Source organism: Apodemus sylvaticus, chromosome 1, assembly GCF_947179515.1.
Source record: "Apodemus sylvaticus chromosome 1, mApoSyl1.1, whole genome shotgun sequence".
In the NCBI taxonomy this organism is placed as follows: domain Eukaryota; kingdom Metazoa; phylum Chordata; class Mammalia; order Rodentia; family Muridae; genus Apodemus; species Apodemus sylvaticus.
Genome location: NC_067472.1, coordinates 86,611,531 through 86,630,390, shown reverse-complemented (window position 1 = coordinate 86,630,390; position 18,860 = coordinate 86,611,531). Strand labels below are relative to the sequence as shown.

At 40.9% G+C, this 18,860-nt stretch overlaps 1 non-coding gene and 1 pseudogene across 1 annotated transcript; both read right to left on the bottom strand.

Annotated features, from left to right (window-relative positions):
* Window positions 1–12,091: 12,091 nt before the first annotated feature.
* On the bottom strand, window positions 12,092–12,531 carry LOC127679335 (nucleoside diphosphate kinase B-like; annotated as a pseudogene).
* Window positions 12,532–16,276: 3,745 nt separating this feature from the next.
* On the bottom strand, window positions 16,277–16,411 carry LOC127676555 (small nucleolar RNA SNORA17). Its single transcript, XR_007976024.1, has one exon. It is a non-coding gene; the product is annotated as a small nucleolar RNA SNORA17 (small nucleolar RNA).
* Window positions 16,412–18,860: the final 2,449 nt, after the last annotated feature.

Genomic DNA, 18,860 nt, shown 5'->3' with positions numbered 1-18,860 from the left:
TATAGGATTACTTGAGATACTTAAAGTGAGTTAAAAAGATTTGTCATCTAGACAACTTCTAGAGGTCTGACCACCATTGAAATGGAATAGCAGATCTACACAGAGATTTACATCTGTAACTTCTCACTCTCTACTGGCTTTCTGCCCAAATGCATGCTTTATGTCTCCCTGTGCACTGGAAAAACATAAAGAATACTAGAATGAAGATTCAGAAGACCTAAGTCAGGTGTTGTGGTATCTATCTGTATTCCCAGCACTTGAGAGAATGGAGGCAGGAGAATGAGGATTTCAAAGTCATTTTCTACTACAACGATACGGTTGTTTGAATATGCTTGGCGAAGGGAATAGCAATAATAAGAGGTGTGGCCTTGTTGGAGGAAGTGTGTCACTGTGGAGATGGGTAATCTTCTAATCACATGGGAGCCAGTCTTCTCCTAAAGGCCTTCAGATGAAGATGTAGAACTCTCAGCTCCTTCTGTACCAGGCCTGCCTGGATGCTGCCATGTTCCCACCTTGATGATAATGGAATGAATCTCTGAACCTGTAAGTCAACACCAATTAAATGTTGTCCTTATAAGAGTTGCCTTGGTCATGATGTCTGTTCACAGCAATAAAACCCTAACTAAGACAAGTGGTGTGGACCTTGAGAAAATCCTACTGACCCCCTTGTCTAGCTTTGAGCTTCTCCCCAGCAGAAAGGGGATATTGGGTTATAGTGTCCCTAAGATCCTTCTAGACTCAGAGGTCTCATTATGGTAGCTTCTGCTTTAGTGGAAAAATTTCTTGACTCTCAACCATTGGCTTTTCTGCTTAGATTCCAAGGAATACATGCACCTGGAAAGCATGTATCCTGCTTCTCTAATGAAACCTATATAGGATGAGACCTGTGGCCAGCTAATGTTCAGAAGCCCAGGGCCTTTTGGCTTCAAATTCCTTGCAGATATTTTTGAAGACTTGCAGGTGCATGGATTCTCAGCCAAAGATTGTCCATGGAGCAGCTACAAATTTATTCCATACTGGTAGGGTGAAGAAAACATTACATTTATTTGTCTAAATGAAATTAAGCCTGCCTGTGAGTCCCTGACCCACATGACTGATGAGGTATATCATTTCTGTCCTATCTCAAATCCCAGATCTTAGTTTGGTGCCAGGAAGAGGGGTAGTTTTCAGCTGTTTGTTTTGTGAGGCATTCCCTCCAGTGGCAGAGCCAAGCTATGACTTAGATGCAGGGACCTCAGCTTGTAGCAGTACGGTGGTCTGTGATGAACTTCCCTTACAGTTCAGACATCAGCACATGAGAACTTACCGTCTTTCCTGAAAACCACAGGCTTCCTGCACTGCAGACTCCACCTCTCTATTCTGTCATCTCCTGGCAGCACTAGTCTCTCTCTCTCACATGCCAGTCCAGTGAGGAACTCCAGATGGAGTCCATGGTCAGCCTCATTGCCAACTTTTGACTGGGTAAGTGCTTCATACAGAAGAGTTTCTAAACTCAATAACAGCGGCGACGACAACAACAACAACAAAAATCTGTGTCTATGATTTGTGACCAAGAGTCTGATCTTGACCATCCATCGACATTGTAAAAGAGAGATACAACTTGTCCATTTATGTGATTTAAAGCTTTCTAACAGCCACATTAAAAACAGTAAAATGAAACTTAATAGACTTTTATTAAACTGAATGTATTCAAATTATTCATTAGAGTTTGAATGCTAAAGGTCTCCCATAGACTCATGTGTTTGAATACCATTTCAGTGGATGGTTAGCTTTGGGAGGCTGTGTATCAGAAGGCATGGCTGATGCAGGTGAGTCAGTTGGGGATGGGCCCTTGAAATCTATACATAAAGCTCCGCTTCTGGGCTGAGCTTTCTATTTCCCTGGCAACCCCCATGCCTAGTCTAGCATGACGGACTGTGCATTCAAAACTGTGAGCCAAAACCTCTCTTCCCTAAAGATGATTCAGTTAAGTATTTGGTCACATTCAAGGAAAGTAACCAATATACCACTTTAACAGGCAACCAACATAATGTTATCTATGAGATGATTTATGTCCAACTTTGGTATTGATTAACATGTATTAGATGTTCTACACAGATGAACCATGCACCAGGAACATGATAGTCATGCAGGGTTTATAGTTACCATAGTGGACAGTGAACTGTAACAATAATAAAAGAAAACTAAAAATGTGGTTAGGTAGATAGTCCAGTTAGCTTAACAGCACAAAAACCTGTGTTTAATACCCAGAACCTACTTGAGAATGCTAGGCATGGTGGTCATGTGCTTGTAGCCCAAGTGCTGGGGATGTAGAGATAGGAGGATACCTGGGGCTCTCAAGCCATGCAGTCTAGCCTGGTCAGTGAGTTTCAGACTAATGAGAGACCCTGTCTCAAAGAAGATGGTTGGCATTCCAAAGGATGAGACCTGAGTTTGTCACCAGCACACACTCAAACACACCCCAACAAGAACAGCTGCACCTCCATACATAAAAGTGCAGTTATTGCTTTAGGAGTTGGAAGGAAAGAGAAAATTACCTTTTCATCTATTTTTTTTTGCCTTTGGCAAGAAACAAGACAGAAATGAATGTATCAATAGATTATATTGATACATAGGGTTACACAGAAGAGCAGTAACTCAAAATAGTTTAAGCAAATGAGGAAACTCCTTAGAAAGATATGAAGGAATCTCTTGTGACCCCCCAGGATGAGAAATATACCCTACTTAGGCAGCCAAGCCAAGATAAGAAATGCTATTTAAATGTCTGCCTTGTTTGTGGGTATGTAAGTTTCTTATCTTTGCTTGGTCTCCTATCTTTCTTCCTGTATAATAAGGTTTACCTTTTGTCCTTAGAATTACCTTTTCTCAGTTTCTATATTTAAAGAAGAGGCACTGGTTTAAGTGAGTCCCCACTGTTCCTATCATCCAGTATTGTACAAGTACAGAGATCAACACTAACCAACCCACCCTCCCAACAAGTACTGATTCTAAACTTGTAAAGGGATGAGTTTAATTGGCTTATTACAGGCCATACCTTGGTGTTCCCTGGTCAGGCTTAGTTCCCATTCAATTATACATCTCCAGATAGAGGTGTTGCCAATTATATTGGAGGGAGCAGGGAAAGGTTGAAATATTTAAATGATTGTGGGTGCTATTTTTCTAATTGATAAAAAGTCCAGGAGGAATAGAATGAACTTCAGACTTTTCTGGTGGAAGAAAAAAGTTATTTAAGTCATCCATGTTGATTGTAGCATTGTTTTCAGTGGTCAGAATGTGGTAGTAAATTCAGGTCCAGCCACTGAAGAATGAGCAAAGAAAACATGGCACTGTGCACACATGCAAGGTAATGTAATTCAGTCTTTAGGAGGAGACGGATCTGACACCTGTTACAATCTGATGAGTCTCCAGGACGTTGTGTTATATGAAATATGCCACCCCAAAAGAGCAGCAGTTGATGTATGATTCCTGTTCTTTGAGTTGTCAAACTCATGGAGACAGAATGGAGGTTTCTAGGGCCTGGGGAGAGGGAAGTGGGGAGAGTTTAATGGGGACAAAGCTCCCATTTGAGGTGACAGCAAAGCTCTGGAGACAGATGGTGGAGGGAGTTGAGTCGCCTTAGAAATGGCTGGAATGATAAATTTTATGTCCTGTGTATTTTACCATACTTTAAAAAAAAATCAGCTTGACTCCTAGGCTGACTCTAGAGAACTTGTCATTGGCTGTGAGAATGAGAAAAGGTCACATCCATTCCTCCTGGGACTTCCTCCATTCTTACGGAAGGGCGTATCCCACAGTGCAAGGAAAGCCAGTAAATATTTGTTGCTCATGTTAAATTATATAAGGTTGATTTTCTTTCCTTTCTTTTTTCTATTGTTTTGGTCTAAATCAAAGATTTATTTCCACAGCAACAGGAAGTGCTGGTGATAACAGCATTTGATAGCTCAGATGTGCTCAGGCTAGCTGGTGCTGGAAGAAGGAAAATACACTAGCAGAAATCCTCGCAGGATCCCCTGCCCCAGACCTGCCTTCTCACATGGTGTCTAGATGATGAAGAAAGATGAAAGAGTGGAATTGAGGCAGGGGGAGGGGAGACTCGGGGAGGCTTGATTTATGAGCAAGTTTTAGGGAATGTGGAGTGAGGAGAGAGGGAGGCTGGAGAAAGGAGTTTTGGGTTTTGCTGTGCAGTATGCAGGTCTTCCTTGCTCGTCATTTTCCGCAGAGAGTGCAGCAAATACTTAAATGGCCTTTCTCATGACTGTTCATTCAAGTGTGAGAAGGAGGTGTGGTAAGGCAGGGTGACAAGGCTGTATTTGGGTCACATTTGCATCTCCAGGATCCAGAGCCTGGTTTGGGCCATGGCTACCCCTGAGACAGTTGCTTACAGTGTCAGGCATAGTCCAAGGCACTGTCCAGATTGTGGCATCTTCATTAGCTTGCTTCTGTCCCAAGACCCCTGCTTAGCACTGTGCTAAAAGCCATTCTAGGGGGATTGGCGCTCCCCACCCCACCCCCAGAGGAACACCTGCAGCAATTACCACTTCGTGTTGTTCTGGAGCTCAGCAAGGGAGCTGAGGCAACAAAGACAGTGGAGTGACGGAAATTATATCAAGAGTTGCTGTAGATCACTTCATTTAGTTCAGGGGGAAGTTAAAATGTTCATTTGGCCTGAAAGCAAATAACTTAAGTCATTCAAAGTCAGTCTTGTTAGACCATAAAGCCACTGGCAATATTCATATAAAAGACTCTATAGAAAAATAAATTATATTTATTGAATTGAACTTCAAATAATAATCTTGCCACCTACTCTTTTTTTCTTGACTTTCTACGGCCTATGAATTTTGATGAATTATGAAAAGTTCTATGGCCACATAATCACTTAAATACAAAGCTATCCAGGTAATAACACAAGCACCTTTTTGCCAAAGAAAAACTCATTTGCCGTATACCCTGGTCTCTATTTATTCTCTTGCTGCTCTGATTACTAGTCTCCAAACAAATGTCCAGAGTAGTTCCTCCTCCTCCACCACCTCCTCCTCCTCTTCCCTCCTCCTCTTCCCTCCCCTCTCCCTCTCCCTATATCCTCCCTCCAACATGCCATCTCCATTTTCTTTCTTCTAGACTCCATGTCTTTCTTAAAAGCTTCTATTCTGGTCCACAAGGGTACCATTTGTGTGCACCTCTTGGAACAAAGCTAATCATATTCTACCAGCTTCTAAGCTCTAAATCTTGTCCTTCTGAAAGGTCTACAAAGGCCAGGCATGGACATTCATATCCATTTCTTGAGAAACTGAAGCAGGAGGACTTCAAGTCTTTCAAGGGAACAACCCAAGGCACTGGGGGAAAATAGTTCAGCCCCAAAATTTCTTGCCACACAAAAGGGAAGACCTGAGTTCGAGGCCCCATTATGCCTACAGAAAAATGGGGGGGGGCACAATACTGCTCACCTGCTATCCCAGTGCTGGGGAGGTAGAGACAGAAGGACCCTTGATGTTTGTAGGCAGCCAACATTGCCTAACTTGTGAGTTTCAGGTTTAGAAAGAAACTCTGGCTCAAAAAAAAAAAAAAAAAAAAAAAAAGGAGGAAAGCAATTGAAGAAGACAAATAGTCAACTTACAGACAGGTACACACATGTGTGGTATATTGCCCCAAACACACACCATACAGCCATACAGACACACACATACACACACACACACACACACACACACACACACACACGCACGCACGCACGCACCCACGCACATGCGCACGCACATGCGCACGCACACGCACATGCACATGCACGCATGCACGTAACATAGGGAAACTGTCTCAAAAATTTTCAAATAATTTTTGACATATTATGTTGACACATGTTTCTGGGAACAACACATTTTGATGCATATATACAATATATAATGATCGAATCATGATAATTAGCTTATCCATCATCTCAGATGCCTATTAATTCTTTCTGTTGGTAACATTTGAAATTCTCTCATTTAGCTGTTTTGAAACAGACAACTAATTAGTGTTAATTAGAGTTATCTTACTGTGGCATAGAGCACTAACAAGTCTTGCCTATCCCATGGTACTTATGGGCCCACTTATTTAGTCAACCTCTCTCTTGTAACTGTAATGACAGTTTTAAAGTATGGTTTCTTTAAAAAAAAACAACAGAAATATTATGAGAATATGTATTCATTTTAATTCCAGGCATGGCCACTTCTGATTGTCACAACAACTGACTATTAATTTACCTCGTTCTTTAGCAGGGGTGTGATTTTGCCAGCAGCAAGTAGGTTTCTGTGATTGTGTGACATTTGGAATTGTGGGGACTTTTCAGAGGGTATATAAGTGCTAGGATCCTTGGGGTGGGTTGTTAGTTATTGGTTGGTTGCTGTTGGTCATGAATTGTTAAGTAGTCATGTGCAAAGAAGAAAGAAGAAGAAATCAGATATTCTGACGGCAAAGATCAAACTTGTCCCAAGGAAGTTGATGCCCCCTAACCAGCAGGAAGGAGTCTAATGATAGCACCATCCCCTTTCCCCTCTATCCTTTTCTCTCTCCTATCCAGTGTTAGAGGGTTAAAAGGATGGAAGAAAGAGGGTGGAGAAAGGTAGAAGAAAGAAGAACCCACAAAGTAACCAATGTCCAGCTACAAGTAACCACTATTATTCTTTGCTTCTATGAAATCTTACTTTTAGTGGCACGTATCAGTCAGAGCATATACTATGTGTTTGTCCCTACCAATTTTCTATAATATTATATTCTTCAGTCTGGTCTATATTGCGTTGCCACTTGTACTGGCTAATTTTTCTTGTTGTTAATTTAAGAGAGGAAATTTTATCTTGCCCTGTGGTTTCAGAGGGTCACAATCTATCATGGTGAGAAAGGTAAAACAGAGTAACTGCAATGCCTGAAATTAGCCTATAAGTGCCACTTGCCCAGGAACAAGGTTACTTGGAATGCTGGGAATTGTAGTTCTTGGGAAATAACAAAGCCTCGGGGCAAGTATGGTGGCCTACAGGTCTGTCCTTATAAGCCCCTGTAGCACATGGCTCAAAGCCATTTCAGCTGGGAAATTCCAGGGAATGGTCCTGATCAAAGCCTATTTCTTGATCAGTATTTAATATTTAATAAAGCTTGCTTCAAATATGGCTCAAAATGGTGGAGTTGGTTTTTCTGGCAAATCTCAGGATTAACACAATTGTGGCAGAGTACACAGTAGTAACTGTTCACATCGGACCTGGGCCTCGAAGCAGAGAACTCAGAGCAGGAACCCAAGAGTAAAGCACGATTTAAAGGGCCATCCTACTTCTACCAGGCAGGCAAAACTTCCTAAAGCCTTCGCGGTCTTCAAAGTGGCATCACAAACTAGAAAGCAAACATTTAAAACATGATACTGGGGATCGGAGAGATGTCTTAGTGGGTCTGGCTCTCATCACCCACACGGTGACTCATAACTATCTGTAACTTCAGTTCCAAGGGTTCTGGTACCCTTCTCTGGCACTGGCATGTGCATGGTACTCAGGCAAAACACCTATACTCCTCCTAAAATAAAACAAATAAAACATATGCCTGTGGGAGGGCACTTAAGATTTAAGCCACAATAGTACAAAGTACAGGATTTCTGTATCTTCATCTTTGGTGGTTGATCTCTAAGCTGCACTCATCCACATCAGAGCCTCCTTCATACAGAAAGGGCACAGATACATAATTTGAAGAACTGTAAGAACAAACTATAGAATAACCACATGCCATTTGAATTTTGTTCTCCTAATCCCCATTTGTCTAATTTGAGCCTCTTGGTGGTCCAGCTCGTAACATTGCTTCCTCTAGGTAGCAGTCTCTGAGTCTCTGTGTTTGGTTCTGTGTTTCCCCCATAGGCTCCTGTAGTGAGTATTTGTTGAAATGTTAGACACCTAGCATCTTTTAGTCTCCTTGTGTTTGGAAATCCCCATCACTGGTTCATTTGTTCAATGATACATACTGAGAGCCTGCTTTGTTTCAGATGTAACAATGAATAAACCCCATGCATTCCCTCTATAGTTTGTATTTGAAAGGAGACAGTCAAGCACATGAAAACATAGACCTATATAATGGGAAAAGTAGCTCATGGAGAATAGAAGATGCTTTTAAAGTTTTGTTTGACAATTTCATACATGCATACACGATATCTTGTTCTACCCATTCCCAGATTCCCCTCTTCTCTAAAACACCAGTATGTATTTCTTCCTTTCATGTCATTTTCCCCCTCCTTGTTTTGTAATCTACTGAGTCCAACTGACTACCTTCTAAAATATTAACTGATCTGGATGGCTTGCTCTTGGGCAGGCAACCATTGCCTCAAAGAGTTCATGAGGACAATGACCAACATGTCCAGAAGCCTGCACTTCGAAACGCTCCCCCTCCCTGTTCTTAGCTTTTATATCCTTTCTGCTGCTTCTTCCCCAGTGTTCCCTGAGCCTTGGGAACACTGGTGTCCCATTTAGGGGTGAACACTCAGAAGTCATTCATTCTCAGCAACTTGACCAGGTGTGAGCCTTGGCATTGACTGCTGCTCACTTAAAGGAAGCTTCTCTCCTTGAGGTTCAGCGTCCATCTATGGGTACAAATATAAATATTTAGAAGGCAGCTTGGCAGAATGACAATTTAACAAAACAACAGTAGTAGGTTTTCTATGACCTATGACTATGTCTAGGTATGAGCTAGTAGTCCAGAGTCTATGACCTCCTGAGCTTCAGACCAGGTTTAGTGTCAGGCATGAGTTCTCTCTCAGGGACTCAAATCTAATCAGTTATCCACATAATCCTCATTCCACTGTTACACTAGTGGGCACATCTTTCTTGGCAGCTCAGTATTATAACTTTGAAGGTTTTGCTGCTGGGTTAAACCATAACCTCTATAGCACCCTCCACCCTATGAAAGCTAGCCAGTGAGGAGGAAGTTCCTCAGGTTAGTTTCACCTTGATTTCTCTGCATCCCACAACCAACATGCACTGTGTCTTCAACACTCTCTAGTTATGGTGGGCAACCAAGAGCCATGGGCAAGAGCCCATATTGTCTTGGAAGACTAGGAAAAGGGATAGGGAGGTAGCCCATGCCTCATACTGAGCTTTTTGTTTAATAGTCTGTCTTTTGGAAGAAGCATTGTCCACCATTGTCAAAACTTCTTTTTAAAGTATATATTTAGAATTAGCTTATGACATATTTGTTTTCATAAGGGCTCTCCATATATGTTTGCATTAGTTCACCTCTCCTACCTCCTCTTCCTGCCGTCTGCCCCCATCCCACTTACACTGTTACACTGTTAACCTGTAGTACTCCTCGTCTCTCTACTTTCATATCACATGTTCACTCTCCTCTTGCCCTTTCGGGTCTCTTATCTGCTACTGTAGACATTTCAAAGCAAGCACACAAATCACAAAGTTCAACACTAGCATCTCCATGTGAAAGAGGGCATGGACTGCTTACCTTTCTGAAGGTCCTGGGTGACCTCCTTAGTGCAGTATTTTTCACTTAGACTCATTCCATGCACATTTCCCAATTTCATTTTTTCTTTCCAGCCCAATAAAATGCCACTGTGTATCCGCACCATCAGCTGATGGACAGCTAAGCTGACTCCATTTCCTATGAATAGAACAGCAGTGGACATGAATGTGCAAGCATCTCTGGTAGGTTCTGGAGTCCTTTGCGTAAGTGCCCTGGAGGGGTACAACTGGATCATATGGTAGGTCTATTTTTGGCTTTGTGAGAAACCTACATGCTAATTTCCATATTAGCTGCACCAACTTATAATTCCACCAACAATGGGTAAGCACTCCCATTGCCAGCATTTGTAATGTTCTTTTTATTTCTGATAGTCATTCCAACTGGGAAGAGGTAGAATCTTAAAGCAGTGTTAATACGCATTTCCCTGATGGCTAATGATGCTGACTATTTCAAATATAGTTATTACTTAGTTGTATTTCTTCTTTTGAGAAACCTCTAGTTACTTCTATGGCCCATTCTGTGATTTGGTTGTTTCTTTCCTATCTTTTCTTTTTTGAAAGCAGAATTAACCTTTAATTTTTCAGGACTGTGGAAAGATATAGAAACTGGTTGGAGTTTAATATTAAGTTGTGGGAACATCATTCCAAGAGTCACAAATACAAGATTTTGCATTTGTTTTTAATTTTTAATTTTTTGTTTTTCTTATATTGAAATTAGATTTTTTCATACAATATATTCTGAATTCCTCTGAAATCTCCCATCATCTCTCTTTCCGTCAGCATCCAAACCCTTCCTGTCTCTCTGTAGAAAACAAAGGCACATAAAGAATAATTATTTAAATCAGATAAAATAAAACAAAACACACAAGTTGCAATAAGAAAAAAATAAAACATAAAACAAAAGGAAAATAGCCAAATAAAAAACACATATGGACACAGAGACACACGTATTTCATAAAAACATTATGAGAAAAAGAACCCTGAAAATACCATGGAGTTTGTTTTGTGTTGACTATTTGGTAGCTTGAACATGAGGCCCACCCATGGAAGTGGTTTGTATTCCTAGTGAGATTCTATAGGACAAAACTAACTTTTCATTTTCGAGTAGTTATAAATCAAAGCTAGCTTCTGGGTAGGGGGTGGGGGACTTGTGTCCATTTCCTCTCCTACAGTTGGGGCTCTATCTGGTGCACACCCGTGCAGGCCCTGCACATGCCGCCTTAGTCTTTTTGAGTTCATATGTGCATTGATTCTGCTGTGTTTAGAAGGCCCTGTTTTCTTGGTGTTCTCTACCCTTTTGGACGTCCACTCTTTCTGTCTGCTCTTCTGCAGAATTCCCCGGGACCTAGGGGGAGGAGTTTGATGGAGACATCCTACTTAGGTCTCTCACTCTCTGAACATTACCTGGCTGTGAGTCTCTGTATTTGTTCCTTTTTGCTGCAAGAGGAGGATTCTTTTATGATGGATGAGCAGGACACTGGTCTATAAATATAGCAGAATGTCATTAGGAGCCATTTTATCACTATGTCCCTTTAGCAGAACAGTAGTATTTGGTTTCCTCCTAGGTTCTGGCCTTTGTAGTTTGATTTCTTGGCCACCTTAATGGTGTCAGGGACAGGTTCCACCCATGGAATGGGTCATAGATCCAACCAGATATTGGTTGGTTGTTCTCATAGGCTTTTGCCACTATTGCACCCTGTGCATCTTGCAGGCAGGTTGTCATTGTAAGCTGAAGGGTGTGTAGCTGGGTCGGTGTTTACCTTTCTCCTTCGGTAGCAATCAAAGTACCTTCCAATATTGTGAACACTAGTGAGTAAAGCTCAAGATAGGTACAGGTTTAACTTATTCATATTCAGTGAGTTATGTAGTGATGTCTTCAGCATCAGGGCTGTGCTGTTGTTTGTGGAGAGGAATCAATAGTCTTGGCAATAGCCTAGTTTGTTTGGGATTCCCATAGAAACCTTTTGAGGCCAACAATTTAATTAAATGTAACCTATTTCTGAGACTGGAGTTTAACGTGGTGATGAGAGATGTCCAGTTAAGACTCTGTATTCGCCATTAGCTGGGGGATTTATTTATATTGCCTTCATATGCATGTATATCACTTAGGAAGCTTCTTCAGGATTAGGTTTACATACAATCCCTTAATCATAGCTGTCCCTCTCCACATTATATCCTTCATTCTCCTTTCCCTGTTCCTTTTCCATTTGTTCCTCCCCCCACACACACACTTTATCCATGCATAACTCTATTCTATTTCAGCTTCCTAGGGAGAGCCATCCCTGTACCCTAGTCCCTTAGTTTACACCTAACCTTTGTGGTTATACAGATTGGATCTTCCTTATCAAAAACTTGACATCTAACATTCACATATAAGTGAATACCTACCGTAATTGTATTTCTGGGTCTTTGTTACCTTAGTCAGAGTGTTTTTTTTTTTTTTCCCTAGCTACAACCATTTACCTGTGAGTTTCTTTCTTTTTTTTTTTTTCAGTTCCAAAGTCTTCATTGATTATTGTTTTAGGAAAGATGATCATTTCACTCAACTAAATAAAGAGTTGTATCCAGGGACCCATCAGTAATGCTGAAAAAGGACCCTGGTTTATCCACTTCTATTCCTAGACCCTGTCATGGCCACAGGACTTAGAGTCAATCAGTTTTTCAGGCTTAAAACCCATATTTACCCCCATCTCAGTACTTTCCACTGAATGGGGTTCCTGCCAACTTGAATGCAGAAATTCCCTCACATGATGACTGGCTTAGAGACAGCTGGCTTGGTCTCTCCCAATGCCATCCAGCCCATCTCCACCACATTGAGCCTCTCCCAGAGCATGGCCATCACAGGAGCTGAATTCATGTATTTCACCAGCCCTGGGAAGAAAGGACAGCCTTTCACATCAATGTAGTGATGCTTCAGGTGTTCTTCAGATGCTGGAAGGAACTTCATGGCTACCAGGAATAATCCCTCCTACTCAAGGTGCTTGATGGCATCACCCACCAGGCTGCACTGCACACCATCTGGCTTAATGGCAATGAAGGCGTACTCGAGGTTGGTCATGGTCTGAAAGCCCACAGTGGGTTAGCAGGTGTCTGTGATAAGCATAAGCAATGGGAAACTTACCTATAAATTTCATTATTTCACTTTTAAGTGGTTGAGTAATAGTCCATTATGTAAATGAACCACATTTTCTTTATCCACTTATCTATTGATGGACATCTAAGCTCTTTCTAATCTTCAGGTCTTATGAGTAGAGCAGTAATGAACTTGGCTGAGAAAGTATCTCTATAGTAAGATGTACTACTATAAAATACCAAAGGATGTCCTTTGGGTATTTGTCCAAGAGTGGTATAGATGGATCTTGAAGCAGGATCTATTCCCAGCCTCCTGGGGAATAATAACACTGATTTCCATGATGGCTGTACAAATTTGTACTTCCAGCTGCAATGAATAGTGTTCCCCTCACTCCACATCATTGCCAGTATGAGTGGTCACTTGTGTTTTTTGATCTTGGTCATTCTGACAGGTGGAAGATGAAAAATCTCATAGTTTTGATTTGCATTTCCCTGATCGCTAAGGTCCTTGAACATTTCTTTATCTGTATCTCAGTCATTTGAGTTTCCTTTTCTAAGAATTGTCTGTTTAGATCTGTAATCCACCCTTCCTTCTACAATGGGCTAATCTATTTTCTTAATATTTAATATTTTGAGTTCTTTGTATATTTTGGATATTAGTTCTCTAAAAGATGTGTAGTTGGTAAAAAATAAAAATCTTTTTCTGTTCTGTAGTCTGCCACTTTGCCCAAATGACAGCATCCTACACCATGCATAAACTTCTCAGTTTTGTAGGATTCCATTCAATCCTACTAAAGATCATTTACTAAGATGAACACTAAGTTGTTCATCTTAGTGACTTGGCTAATGGTGTTCTGTTCAGAAGTCTTTTCTGATGTCAATGAGTTCAAGGTTATTCCCCACTTTCTCTTCTGTCAGGTTCAGTGTATCTGTTTTTTTTTTTTTTTTTTTTTTTTTTTTTTTTGAGTTCTTCAATCCATTTGGAGTTGGGACTTTTGCATGGTGGTAAGTGTGAATCTATTTTGATTCTTCTACATGCAACCATCCAGTTTGAGCAGCACCATTTGTTGAAGATGCTATCTCCCTCCCCCCCACCCCATTTTGTATTTCTGTCTTCTTTATCAAAACTCAGGCATCTGTGGGTATGTAAATTTATGTCTGAGTTTTTTCTTTTTCTTTTTTTCCTTTTTTCTCTTTTTTTTTTATTAGATATTTTCTTTACTTACATTTCAATTGCTATCCCCTTTCTTGGTCAACGTGTCTATTTTGTAGCAATACTATGCTGTTTTTGTTACTGTTGCTCTGTAGTACAGAGATCAACAATAATGGATGGTCCCTCCAGCAGTTCTCTGATTACTCAGGATTGTTTTAGTTATCTTGGGAATTTTATGTTTCCATATGAAACTGAAAATGTCACGGACTTGAAAAATTGTGTTGGAATTTTAATGGGGATTGCATTGAATCTGTAGATTGCTTTTGGTAGGATTGCCATCTTTATTATACTAAGCCTACAGATCCATGAACATGGGAGGTTTCCCATCTTCTTATAACTTCTTGAATTTCTTTTTCAATGACTTAAATTTTTCTAGGTGGGGTAGACCTCTTCAGATTAAAATTTCTCTTCTTGTGCTTTCTTCAGAGCTGGATTTGTAGATACTACTTAAATTTGGCTTTATCATAAAATGCCTTTCTTCTCCTATTGTGCTCAAACATTTTGCTTGATGTAGTATTCTGGGCTTGGATCTGTAGTCTTTTGGAGTTTCGAAAAACACCTGTTCAGGCTGTTTTGGCTTTTAGAATCTCCATTGAAATGCCAGAGGGTTTCTGATAGGTCTATCTTTATATGCTACTTGGTTTTTTTTTATTTATATATTTTAATATTCTTTCTTGTTTCGTACATTTAGTGTTCTGATTTTATGTATTGTGGGGAGTTTCTTTTCTAGTCCAATCTATTTGGTGTTCTATATGCTTCTTCTACTTGATAGGCACCTCGTTTTTTAGGTTAGGGGAATTTTCTTCCATGATTTTGTCGGATCTATCTGCTGTGCCTTTCACCCAAGTTTCTTCTCCTTCCTCCATTTCCGTTATTCTCAGATTTCATTTTTGCAAAGCTTCCCAGACTTCCTGGATGTTTATGCCAGAACTTCCTTAGATTTAACGTTTTCTTTGACCAAGGTGTCCTTTGCTTCTATCTTGGCTTCAAATGCCTGAAATTCGCTCTTCCATCTCTGGTATTGTGTTGGCGTGGCTTGCCTGAAGTTCCTGTTGAATTTCTAAAATTTTCATTTCCTCCTTTCCCTCTTAACACCATTTATACCTCCATGTTTTGAACAGTTTTCTTCATTCGTTGCACTGTTTGCTGTTTTGTAAATTGCAAAAATGGCTTTATGCCAATCCTCTTTAAGGACCTTGAGCATAATAATAATAGCTAATTTGAAATCCGAGTCTTATGCTTTAGCTATATTGAGTTTCTCAGGGCTACTGTGGCAGGGTTGCTGGGTTCTAGTGGAGATATGTTCTGGCTGGCATTGTGTTTTTATGCTGGCATTTAGGCATCTGGGTTTGGGATGATTACAATTCTATATGCTGGGATCAGTTCTTGTCTTTGTTGAGTGGTATTCTGGTCCATGGTTTCTGTTGCCCTCTATGGTTCTTAGAAGAATATCATGTAGCTGTGTGTTGCACGGTAGGAAATACTCCTCAGATCCTGCCAGTTGTGGCTACTGTGGTCCTAGGCAGAATGTTTATCTTAGTTAGGGTTTCTATTGCTCCAATAAAACACCATGACCAAAAACAACTTTGGGAGAAAGGCTTACACATCCACATTACTGTTTATTACTTAATGGATTCAGGACAGGTACTCAAACTGGGAAGGAAACTGGAGGCAGGAGCTGATACAGAGGTGTGGGAAGAGGGCAGGGCCAGCTCTCCTGCTCTCATGAGCCCAGGGGGCCAGCTCCCCTTCCTGCCACAGGGAAGGGGAAGGAATCTCTCCCTCAATAACTGAACAGTACAGCAGACAAGAGGCAGGGCCCACTCACTCATCCTCATGCCCTTAGGGGCCTTCTGATGGCAAACAAGGCCAGCTCTACTGTGCTTCCTGGGCTACTGTGCTTCTTGGGTAATGTATGGGCCCACTCTCTGGAGTACTGCAGCTGCATAGGCATTGGGGGTAGCTCTCCTGTTCTTGTACCTTCAGGGCCAGTTCTCTTAAGATAACCAGACAAGGTATGGGGCCAGTTCTGCACAGCCCTCAGATATCAGCATGTCCCCTGATGGCAGCCCAGACCAGGGACATCTGCCTGGCCTTTTGTGGTAACAGATACCTGATGCTATAAGGCCACAGGCCCAGACATGGCCCCTGGTGGCTACACAGGACAGGTCCTAGGTTGTTTATCACTGGCTACTCACAACAGGCTGTTCCTTACTACCCCTTGAGTCTTCAGTTCTGTCTCTCTTCATTGGGCACACATCCTCTGCTTCTTTTTCTCTTCCATTTCTCCACCACCTACTTGCTTAGAGGCACTTGGGGTCTCCAAGTGTCTGGGCTATTATCTCAGGGGTGCTATGCCCCACCAGTGCATTGTGGCACAGGGGTCATCTTAGCATGGTCTGGCATGGCTTGAGTGGCGATGACTGGTGATCATCTCAGGCTAGCTACCTCTCTGCACCTAATAGCACCATACTGATAGTCATCTTGCCTTGCTTCCCTCCCCCCACATCCTCCAGGAAGTGTTAGGGCTATTAATCTACTCAGATGTTCACAGGTCAGAACGCTGAACAATGAGCATAGTCTCTCTCTTCTCTGCCACCTAGCGACACATATGTGACACAGCAGCCACACCTGCAGTGCCTCTAGGGGCAGTCCTGATCATGATCTTTGGGGGGAAAGATTCAGTCTTTTGCTATTAGGTCTGAATTTCACTTCAATGCCCTTGAAGAGCTTGAGGAAGTCCCTTTCCACTTCAGGCTTATTGAGCGTTCTATTATAAGGGTGTTGACGTTTACTCTATGGTGTATTCATCTGGCTGTGTTTTATTCCTGTTGTACTAATGTGGCATATTTCATTTTTGACCTTCATGAACTAAACCAACCTAGTATTTCTGGAACAGGTTTCCTTTAGTCATGGTGTAAATCCTTTTCATATATTGCTAGATATATGTTTTGTAGTATTTGTTTTTGAAGATTTCTGTCTATATATTGCTTATTTATAAACTTGTACAATTTCCTTCAGTGGCAGTAATAAAGTTGAACAGTTGGATCAAAATCCCATGGTACATTAAGTCTAAAGCACTGGCTGTAGAGCCTTGTACAGAAAAGTCTAGCTAACACTTCTTGTAGAGCGTAAGGTTTTCTAGGAATACATACATTGTCTAACAGCAATACTTTTAAGTTTAATGAGCATCTACTATCTCGAACTGTATGAAATTGTAATTCATGTAGGTCAGTATGTTCAGATATTAACACCTGAACATTCCAACACAATACAGTTTGACAACGATGTGACATGAGTAAAATGTAGGTTCTATTCTCTGGAGCTCTTCATTCAAAAGGGAAGATAATTGCATACTTACACATGCACATACAGATAAAACACATGGGCATGCATAAAAGACACACATGAATGAACAGACACAGACAAATCTTTAATGTCAATAAATGTCACAATGGCTATTATTGAGGTTTGAGCTGAGCATGGCAGGAACACAGATCAATACAGTGTGATCATTTTTATCTGTGTGGGTGCAGGCAAGGAGCTGATGGGTGGAGGGGCTTACAGAGAAGTGTCTGTATTGTGGATGCTGTGCTATAAGCTGTACTTCATAGGATAGGTAGGATTCCATCATGTAAAGAAGGCGTTTTCGAGAGCCTTCCTTGTGTATGTGGGTTCAATACTGAACTTAAAGAAAGATGCTACACCATTTCCCTTCAAACAGCACTGTGACAGACAGGGTTGGAAATAGGTTCCCAAGTACAGGATTTAAAAAATAAAATCAGCTCACCTCCCTGATTCTGTAGTCGAAAACACAGGGCAACTGTGGTCTACTGAAGGTCACCGAGATAAACAAGACAGAGTTTCCTGCCTCATCAATGCGATGAAGCCAGTAATGAGAAAGTAAGGAACTGTGATGTTTTATACCTCCACTTCTAGAATAAGGACTAAGTTCCTGTCTGTTGCATGCATGTCACATCTGTCTAAGGGATTCTAAAAGCCTTTAAGGAAAAAATTAAAAATCTGCTTTAGACGGAAATGACCCAAAATTCCAGTCCTGGTCATTTCTCACATTATTCCACTTCATCCAGTATTTATCAGTGTGACATACAGCATTGAGATTGGATTGTTGTAGGACTTTTGGGGGTGGTTTAAATGAACATTGGTTCACCCGTTAGAGTACCAGTCACTGGACAAAGAAACAGGCCCACCAAGTCTAACAGTACATCAGTGAGTTTATCTGACTCACTTGCGAGAGTATTGGTAAGGGGTTACTTAGAGGAGCATGGGGGGAGGGGCTCAAATGCAGCTGCATCATGAAAATGCCCATTCTAGTTAAGCAGTCTATGAAAGTGTATCAAGCGCATTGTCTGAATTGCAGGCAGCCCTGCTGGTCAGAGACTCTCTTTTCTCAAGCAGTTAACACTCTGTGTGTAACTTGGCCTTGTGACTCTCGTAACCTTCAGCAGCTTCCTGAAGCTTGTAGGCTTCATCTGCTTCTTGAGTATTCTGAATGGACCTCTTGCCCGGGGAGAATGCCTCAATCTAGAAGAAATAGGCACATAATGCCCATCATTGTAGATTGTAGTGCAAAACAGACCCTTGGACAGTCAATGGTGCCTGTTACTATGACAAACCAAAATCTTCTCCACACTTCTAGGTAACTCCTGTGAGGATTATCGTATCTTATAGAAAACATAAAGATGACTGGCAGCAGCCATTGCTCTGCTGAGTGATGTTAGCTGCTCACTCAAGCACTCTGGGTTCTCTTTCTATCTTTAACTCATTGTCACTATAGTGAGTATTTATTTCTAATTAATATTCTAAATATATTTAAACAATTTCATGTATATAAAATATGTAATATATGGGATAGCATGTATATATGATATATAATATGTAATATGTGATATGTGACATGTAACATATGAAGTATAATGTGCAATGTGCAACATATAACATGTAATATGTAACATATATTACCATTTACAAGATACCATGTAAATGTTATCTTATAATATATAATCTTATAACGAATAATGTGTATTGTATGTATAATGTAATATATAATGCAATGTGTATAATATAACATATAATCTTAT